Here is a 9348-nt window from a genome sequence, read left to right on the forward strand (position 1 = left end):
CAGGAAACTTTGGCTAAAACCAAATACTTGTAGTAACAAATTCAACGAATGAAAATGTTTATAACAGTAAACAAAACAAAAACCATAGCCAACAGAGGGAATGAAAGTAGCTGCTCAGATAATTCAGCAAAGGAAAATAAATGGAGACCTATTTCGAGAATGTCCACACGATGGCGTACTTGTGCTCGCTCAAAATGACGTCATGGGGTGGGAGTAATTTGCGAAAGAAAATTAAATAAATATATATGACCTGTCTGCTAATGTCCACACGATGGCGTACTTGCGCACGCGCAAGATGACGTCATGGGGTGTGAGTAATTTGCGAAAGAAAATTAAATAAATATATATGACCTGTCTGCTAATGTCCACACGATGGCGTACTTGCGCACGTGCAAGATGACGTCATGGGGTGGGAGTAACTTGAGAACTAATCAAGCACTTACAGGCTGTGTAAGTGTTTTGTGTTTGAGAAAAGTGTTTGTCAGCGGTATTACACCCTATATTTCAGTGTGATTTCAAATCCGAGAGAGAGTTCTCACGCTTGGATTTTCTGCAAAATCACAATTATTCAATTGAAACCTCGGCGGGTCTGTTTTTTCTCTTCTTTTTTTTTGGTGCTATGCTTCACATAAACGGAGTGGCAGATTTTTTTCCTGCACTATGAGTAAATGTGGACAACAGGAATTGTACGTCTGTTATTCGGCTCCCATACACATCAGGAATATAGCACTTATTCAAAATGTATTAGGTTTTCGATTGATTAGCTACGTCAATGTAAACCAGGATTTAATTTTATAACGATTATAATCTCAGGCCTTACTAAGATGAGAAAAGGAGCATCGCTTAACCCAATCTTTTTTTATCGCCCTGAAAGAAGAACGTCGTTCTGACAGGGGATTTTGTAATATTAAAATATAGCGCGTCTTTACAGAAGCAATTTTAATATTATGAACTGCAGTTTACTTTATCACTCAACAGTGGCAACAAATGTTTAGACATTATTTAGCAACTTGTTAATCGTGCTGAACTGGGACGGGCTTTGTGCCTTTACAGTTCTGGCGCTCGTGTACAGAATTAACAACCAAAATACACAAAATTGACAATGCATTCGTTCACAAAGCAAAGCTTAAAATGTGCCCGCATTAATCTCCACCATTACTGTAGCGTATCCAGATCAGGTTTGGGGAATGTACAATTAATTTCAATGATCGTAATCAATGATTAATCATACGGGTTGACCCAGATACCAATACATACAAAAACACCCCAAAAAGGGCTTATGTAGTCCAAGAGTCTGCTTCAAATGTATATAGATAATTAAACACAACGAATTATAATTAATTAGGAATATACATTATATGCAGACAGGCTATATTAATTTTAATAACACCTTAATGGAATTGACCCGTAGGCTACCGCAATCAGTCAGTTCGTCCAGCGAACTGCTTTGCTAAATACTCCTGATCAATTCCCTTGAAGGTTTATTCTTAGTTATAAGCTTACTCATCAAAGCACGTTAACTTACTTTGATAATATCAGCTCGTAGCTTTAGATCGCACATTAAAGAGGCTTTGTTCTATGACCAACACACATAGACAACCAAGCATATAATTGGGTTTAATACAAAGAACTAGGATATATCACAAACTCAACAAACAAACATTTAACATAGAATAAACATAAAATACGCAAGTTAAACACAGTAAAAGCAATAAGGAAAATAGATGGATTATTATAAGGATAGCCAACTTATTACAACAATTAACCCTTTAAGAGCCAGCAAATGGAATTACACACTTTAACGCGTTTGGATTTCAGATGAAATAATACTTGCAAAATGGACCTTAGTGTGGCTGAGCAAGACTGCGTGTATGTCGTATCCTCGTTGCGTTCTTGAGACGGAGGATTTCGGTTCGGTGTTTCCAGAGCGTGGAGTTGAGACTCACTTGAAGAGAGAGTTGAAGGGTTGTTCCGAGAAGTTGCAATGTTCAGCAGAAGAGAAGAGAGAGGGGTGCCGGGGGGAGTCCAAGGGGAAGGGAGGAGAGATGAAGTAAGTTGGGAGTTGGGAGCAGAAAGAAGAAGGAAGAGATAAGAGAGCGAAGGGCCAGTGTGGATGCAATTTATAACCTTAGAAAACGTGTCCCACCTCTCATTGGCTCGACCAATAAGAAGGGTGGAATTTCCAGGCGGGAATTTGGTTTATTGCTCTTTGTTCTAAGGGTGCTCCTTGGTGTGCACCCTGGAGGGGTTGTAGCCAATGAAGAAACTAGGACATATTCTTGTAATACTAATATGTTGTTGTCATCAACATATCATGTACACAGTCATTTCGATCTTCAAAATACCAAGTTATAGAGACCAAATGTGCCACACATATGATTTCGGTTAACCATAGTATGCAAAGTCTGAAACATTAACCCATTAGAGTTTGCAAGAAAACATAGACCAAACAACATAAAGGGAAATCATGAGATGGAACATTAGATACATGTCAATACATTTATCACATGGATATATATATATATATATATATATATATATATATAGAATATATAGGATTAAAAGGGTTCATTTCTCCTTCTCAGTAAGAATTAAGTGAGAATCAGCAATCTCTGCACATTCCTTTGGAGGTCGTAAAAGTCTCCCTTATTTTGGGCATGAGATGGTCCCTTTGTCCCGTCAAGACTCATTTGCATGACCGGGTCTGGCTTTGGCTTGAATAACTCAAAAGATGGTAAAACATAGCAGAATATAATTCTGTTGTAAGGTTTAATTTGATACCAAGAAACGTGTATTTGGTACACTTAAAAGTGGATATACACTCTTAGGCTATTAAATATACGGCCTCAGAGTTTTACTACACAACTAATTAGTTGTGTTTACTACACAACACAACTAGTTTTGATCTATCATCAGAAATATACAACGTCCAGGGATTACGCATATTTCCTTAAGAATAAACATTTCTAGGTTTTAACTGAAAGACACACACACACACACATTTTTACGTTCAAAGTCTCACATGGCTTTTCTCACATGGTAAAGCACGCGGTGTGAGGCGAGTCACATGGGAAAGGGGCTTGTCAATAGCTGGAGTGTCTCTTTGTCAATAGCGCATTGTGCTGTGGAGACTAGTTGGCGCTATTTCAGTGATTAGGGGAGTTTTAACAGTGGGTTCTTTGTTATTCAGAATCTGATGGGTTAATGATTATCCTTCATACGCTACACCACAGAGGTAATTTCCAAGTCTCTGCCCATGTTCATGACCACAGAGGTCATCTCCAAGTTTATGCCCATGTATACAACCACAGAGGTAATTTCAAAGTGTCTGTATACACCCACAACCACAGAGGTCATTCCCGAGTCTCAGTCCATGCCCAGAACCCCAGAAGTAATTTCCGAGACTCAGTCCATGCCCACGACTCATGGGACTCTGTTCATGTTCTTGACCACTGAGGTCTTTTCCCAGTAATCCAGGACTTTACATTTGAGCCTCCCACAGCTCCGCCTTCCACAACTTTGTCCCAAGTCATGGCAGCCATGCCAGAGTCAGCTTTAGGTCATGTCACCGCCACGCCAGTATCAACTACAGGCCATGTCACAGCCATGCCAGAGTCAGCTCCAGGCCATGTCACAGCCATGCCAGAGTCAGCTCCAGGCCATGTCACAGCCATGCCAGAGTCAGCTCCATGCCTTGTCAGAGCCACGCCAGAGTAAGCTCCAGGCCATGTCAGAGCCACGCCAGAGTCAGCTCCAGGCCATGTCACAGCCACGCCAGAGTCAGCTCCATGCCTTGTCACAGCCACGCCAGAGTCAGCTCCAGGCCATGTCACAGCCACGCCAGAGTCAGCTCTAGGCCATGTCACAGCCACGCCAGAGTCAGCTACATGCCTTGTCAGAGCCATGCCAGAGTCAGCTCCAGGCCATGTCACAGCCACGCCAGAGTCAGCTCCATGCCTTGTCACAGCCACGCTTGAGTCAGCTCCAGGCCATATCACAGCCACGCCAGAGTCAGCTCTAGGCCATGTCACAGCCACGCCAGAGTCAGCTACATGCCTTGTCAGAGCCACGCCAGAGTCAGCTCCAGGCCATGTCGCAGCCACGCCAGAGTCAGCTCCATGCCTTGTCACAGCCACGCTTGAGTCAGCTCCAGGCCATATCACAGCCACGCCAGAGTCAGCTCCAGGCCACGTCACAGCCACGCCAGATTCAGCTCCAGTCTGCTCCATGGCATGTCACAGCCAAGTCACAAACTGCTCCATGCCATGTCACAGCCAAGTCCCAAACTACTCCATGTTTGTCACAAGCAAGCATTTGCTCAACATCCAGGCCCACTGCCAACTGCTGGGCGAAGTCGTCGACGGTGTCGCCGAAGAGGCCAAGCTGGGAGACGGGGGTGTTGAGAAACTTAGCCTTGTCAACATCACGCATCTCAACGTCGCGCTCCTGGACCACGAGGATGGCCATCGCCCGCCCGAGTGCCTGCGCTCTGATCTTTGTGGCTCTGAGAGCAAGGTCGGTGGCAGAGCGCAATTACTGCAGCACATCGGGATCGGGACTACCCAGGTGCAGATCTTTAGTGCCTTGGCTTGATGGACCTGCAGGAGAGCCATGGCATGCAAGGCGGATGCAGCCTGTCCTGCAGCGCTGTAGGCTTTGGAGGTCAGTGATGACGTGGGAAGAAGGAGCGACGGGGGGTGGCTAAAGTGGCATTCACCTTCAGGACGGAGAGCCATGATCACAATGTTGCCATGGTCATGTTCTCGCAGTGAGAACATGAACCATCCACGAACGCCACCTCAGTGTGGTCGCTACCCAGGCACCAGGCACCGTCGTTCTTGGAGAGAAACCGACCGCATCCAGGAACAATACAGAGGCGGAAAGGCATCTTGAAAAAGACGCGTCCTGAAAAGGACGTTCAGCGCCGCTGTGTATTGCTCTTTTGTGAGTGGAAAACTCAGACTCTTTTAGAGGAAATACAACTCTTTTAGGAGGAGACACTCTTTTAAACAGAAAGTGTCAAAAAAGAACTGTCGAAGTGCCCAGAGGCGTGAACTGCACAGCGTGCAGAGAGAGAGACGCCAGCTAGAAATGCGCAGTATGACTTACTTGCCTTACCAACAGCAAGTAAGTCATACACATATGGGATGGCATAAGGGTGAGTAAATGACGAGAAAGGTTTTGGGTGAACTATCCGTTTAAGTACACAGTTTTGTACCTTTTATCTTTTTGTCCAATTTTCTTTTTTTTGCTTCAAATAAAAATGTATGTTGTTTTGTTTCACCTCAGAGCTGGTTGGAAACACTGCTTGGACAACATATTTGAGAACTGGAATTAACTGTTGTATAATTTGTTAATCTAATGCTTATATGTTTGTCCCCTAACCTGTTATAATTACTAGTTCAAAGCAGGTGAAAAAATACTATCTTTTCATTACTACATTCAGTATTTTGTCTAAAATTATGAAATGAGGTTAAGAAAATGGATGTGAGCGCAGCAGCAAGTAAAATAAACGAATATCTCAAAGGCCCCATTTACTGCATATATCACTTTACAAAAGAGTAGCAATAGTGATGAAATCCAAATCTTGCAGCACAACTTGCCCTGTCAAATACAACTAAACTGAATCAGTATAGTGCTTTCCCAACCTGTGGCAGGCATATTCTGCTGTCCACATTATCCATTGTTTATTTCCCACCAGACCCTGGATATTCCTTTGGAATAAATTAAAAATGTGATCAAGTATGTATCTCTCAGTGTAAAATGGAAAATAATCTCTTCCATCATATGAAAAGGCATCCATTTTCATGTGGGGTCACTTTCTTAAAAAAATTTAAATAAAATAAAAATAGTCTAGAATTTAAGAAATAGCAAAAAGCTAGTTGGCAGACAGAGCTTCTCGATATGAGTCAATCTGCAGTGTGATTTATGCGAGTTGACAAAGGGTGCAGGATATTGTTCCCATACAAACAAAAGTGAATAAGATGGATTATTGATATCAGATGCTCATCTATAGTCACCATCTAGTCTTTAAGATAAATAAAGGAGGTTGCCTTATCCATTATAAAATAACCTTTTCAAAGCACTTGTATAGTCTCTTTCTTGGAGAAAAAAGTACAGATAGTTGCTGATGCATAGAAGACAGGAAGGTACGGCAGGGAGAGAGGGACTGATCCGTCACCTCATTATTTTTCAGAATGGGAGAGGAAGGTTATGAGTTTTACTATTCAGCGGACTGACAGGGATGGGTAAGTGAAACAAGTCTGAACTGCTGCTTGTGTTGTGTGTATTTGCAGCAGGTTTAGGTTGATCGGAATGGAGGCTCCTGTCAGGGAGACGTGGTGAGGCTGAGATGCCTACAGGATGTTGTGAGTGGAGAAGCCTTGCTGAGCTCAGAGACAGCAGCTGTCAATCAAAGGCTCATTAGACTCTATAAAGAAGGCACAGGGGCACTCGCATAACAAATAAGATCAGGACAGGCCAGTGCCAAAGCCGGCCTGAGTGATGTATGTGTGAATCAACATGACACATATTCAGAATCTCAGGGCACAGTTCGTTTCACCCCAAGCGCAGACCACCTCAATCCATGTGTTGATTTCTTATTTTTCTTGCATTTAATTTGAAATAAGATGAATGATAATGAGTAAACCAGCTCTATGTAAAATAAATAAAATCGGCAAGCAAATGTTTGAGCTTTTCTCAGATCTAAGTTCACTTTTATAAATACTTTTGCATTTACTTTTAACCAACTGGCTTCTAGGTGATTTAGTGGATATATGCAGCACTATTTCTCCTTGATCCTGCTGAAATTTAATCTAAGCACAAAATTAACATTTCGAGCAGAATTGTCAGTTATTTTATGGATTAGTTGTATTAACCTGAGCTGCAGATGTCCATGCTTCTCTTAAGTGCCCTTGCATGTTGATAACAGACACACTGAAGAAAATTTTGAAATTCGCATGCTGTATATATATCTGTTTTTTCCTTTAAACCCGCTCATAATGTACAAAGTTTAAACTCTTGTTTTAGTGCAGTGGTTGATTGACAGGCGAGGGGTGGTGCTTCGCTGCAACTGGGACGCATACAGGAGGCATTAGCATTTACACCTCAAATGTGATGCATTCAGATGCGTTTTTGACCACATATGTATTTGGTTATTGTGATCCGATCACAAAATGGTTTAGACCCATTTTAGACTTGTATTTAGTACTGACCACATGTGATCCGATCACCAAAAATGCATCTTAATACCAGGTGGAAACAGGGTCTTAGATTCATCAATTAAAACCTAACAAACCTTATCTGTGTAAATTGTTTTGCTTCCAAAGTACTTTATCAGACCCTCCCCTCCACCCACCTGTCATATAGTGACAGATGGATAAAATGACCACCTTTTTACCAATTACCAATTTTTTGGGTACAATACAATATCCTGTTTCACTCTGAAGTGCATACATTTACAGATGTAAAATGCAACATTTCATGCTGACTTTAAGGCAAATCACATCCTAATCGTAGGTACAAATGTTTGCTATGCCATGACAGTATTTGACCATAAAACCGTAGAGGCAGAAAGTTTACTGTGGCCATTATAGTGCCCCCTGTGGCAAAACTGAGAATGCATATTTATGCATAATTACACATTGTCCAGTGTCCACCAACATTAATACTTAGCTGGTACACAGTGTGGGCTGTTAAAACAAAGCATCTCTATCTGTAATCAGGGTAAATTCATGCATGCAAAAATGTAGCCCCACCTGTCTGTGAAGAGTAATGTGCATATAAGCAGTGTCCTACTCAACTGTGTCCCAGAACACACTAACCTATGGCCAATCATTTGCCACTTAACCTGCCCACTTGTTGTTTGTTTTCATTAATAGGTGACTGTTTATCATACATAATTCATTACTTAATGAAAGGGGTATTATTTATTCATCATGGCTGGATAAGCATTATTCAATCTAGAATTATGCATCAATATAAAGATATACAGGCTTGGTAAGGCAAAGGTATTTTCGTTGCACATGACTGCTTTCTTAATTGAGGCGATGATGAGTGGCTAAGTGTTGGAATCCGAGGTGTAAACAAATGCGTATGCTAATCTCAAGGCTGCGCTTGCCTCTCACTTGCATTTAATTATTTACCCCTGCATTTATGTGTTCATTAATTTAAGGCCAATTCTGTATGCTTACTTAATACTGTCTTATGAGTGTGAGGTACAATTACGAAACCTTAATGGTGTGATTGAAAACGTATCGGTTACCTAACGTAACCTCGGTTCTCTCTAGATGAGGGAACGAGTATTGCGTAAGCTAGCTTACGCTACGGGAAAGATTCATCTTTTCTGAGATATTGAAGCCAAAAAATTATCCTTAATTTTTGTATCCATTGTCAACGCAGTGCGGCAGCTGCAGACCTTGAGCGGGCTAGCTAGCGAGCTCATAGGTTGCTCTGTGGCAACTGCTGCAGCCTATAGACGAGCTTGGGCGAACTCGCATCCAATGAGAGGCGTCCGCGCGCTCACTGCATCAAAGCCCGCCAAAATGGGCGTGACTAGAGTGCATATAAGCGTAGTTCGTAGGCTGGAACCCTGGTTTTCATTGACTGAAGCGAAAAGTCAGCTGCGTGGCGCGAGCACGGCCGGCTACGCAATACTCGTTCCCTCATCTAGAGAGAACCGAGGTTACGTTAGGTAACCGATACGTTCTCTTCACGAGAGGTTCTCTCGTATTGCGTAAGCTAGCTTACGCTCACGGGAACCCATTGTCAACGGCGTGCGCGCCAAGCATCCACTGTATGAGCCCCAGGGAATTAAGGGGGACCGGGGAGCCCTTATGAGTGGGGAAATAATATTTGGCCGGCAAGAATGCGGGTCATTGATTGTGTAATACATAAGCACATAGTGGGAAGGGAACGACAGAGCGGCGGTGCCGGTCTGTGTGGAATGTGTCCCATCAGTGCAGCTCACCAGGGGAGCTGTAGCGTATTAAACCGCTAGTAGTTTTGCCTGCAGAGCGGGCACTTCCATATGTAAAATCTGACAAAGGTGGAGGGGGAAGTCCATCCCACTGCCACACATATGTCGTGAATGGAAATCCCGCTGGACCATGCCAACGAGGATGCCATGCCTCTAGTGGAGTGAGCCCTAATGCCCAACGGGCATGGCAGGTCTTTTGACGCGTATGCAGCAGCAATAGCGTCCACTATCCATCTAGATAGTGTCTGTTTCGAGGCGGCGAGACCTTTGGTGCGCCCTCCGAACAAAACGAAAAGCTGCTTGGAGCAGCGGAGCGCGCAGTATACAATCTCAGTGCTCTGACCGGGCAAAGGAGATTGGCGTCGCGTTCG

The sequence above is a fragment of the Xyrauchen texanus genome, chromosome 22, assembly GCF_025860055.1.
Source record: "Xyrauchen texanus isolate HMW12.3.18 chromosome 22, RBS_HiC_50CHRs, whole genome shotgun sequence".
NCBI lineage: Eukaryota > Metazoa > Chordata > Actinopteri > Cypriniformes > Catostomidae > Xyrauchen > Xyrauchen texanus.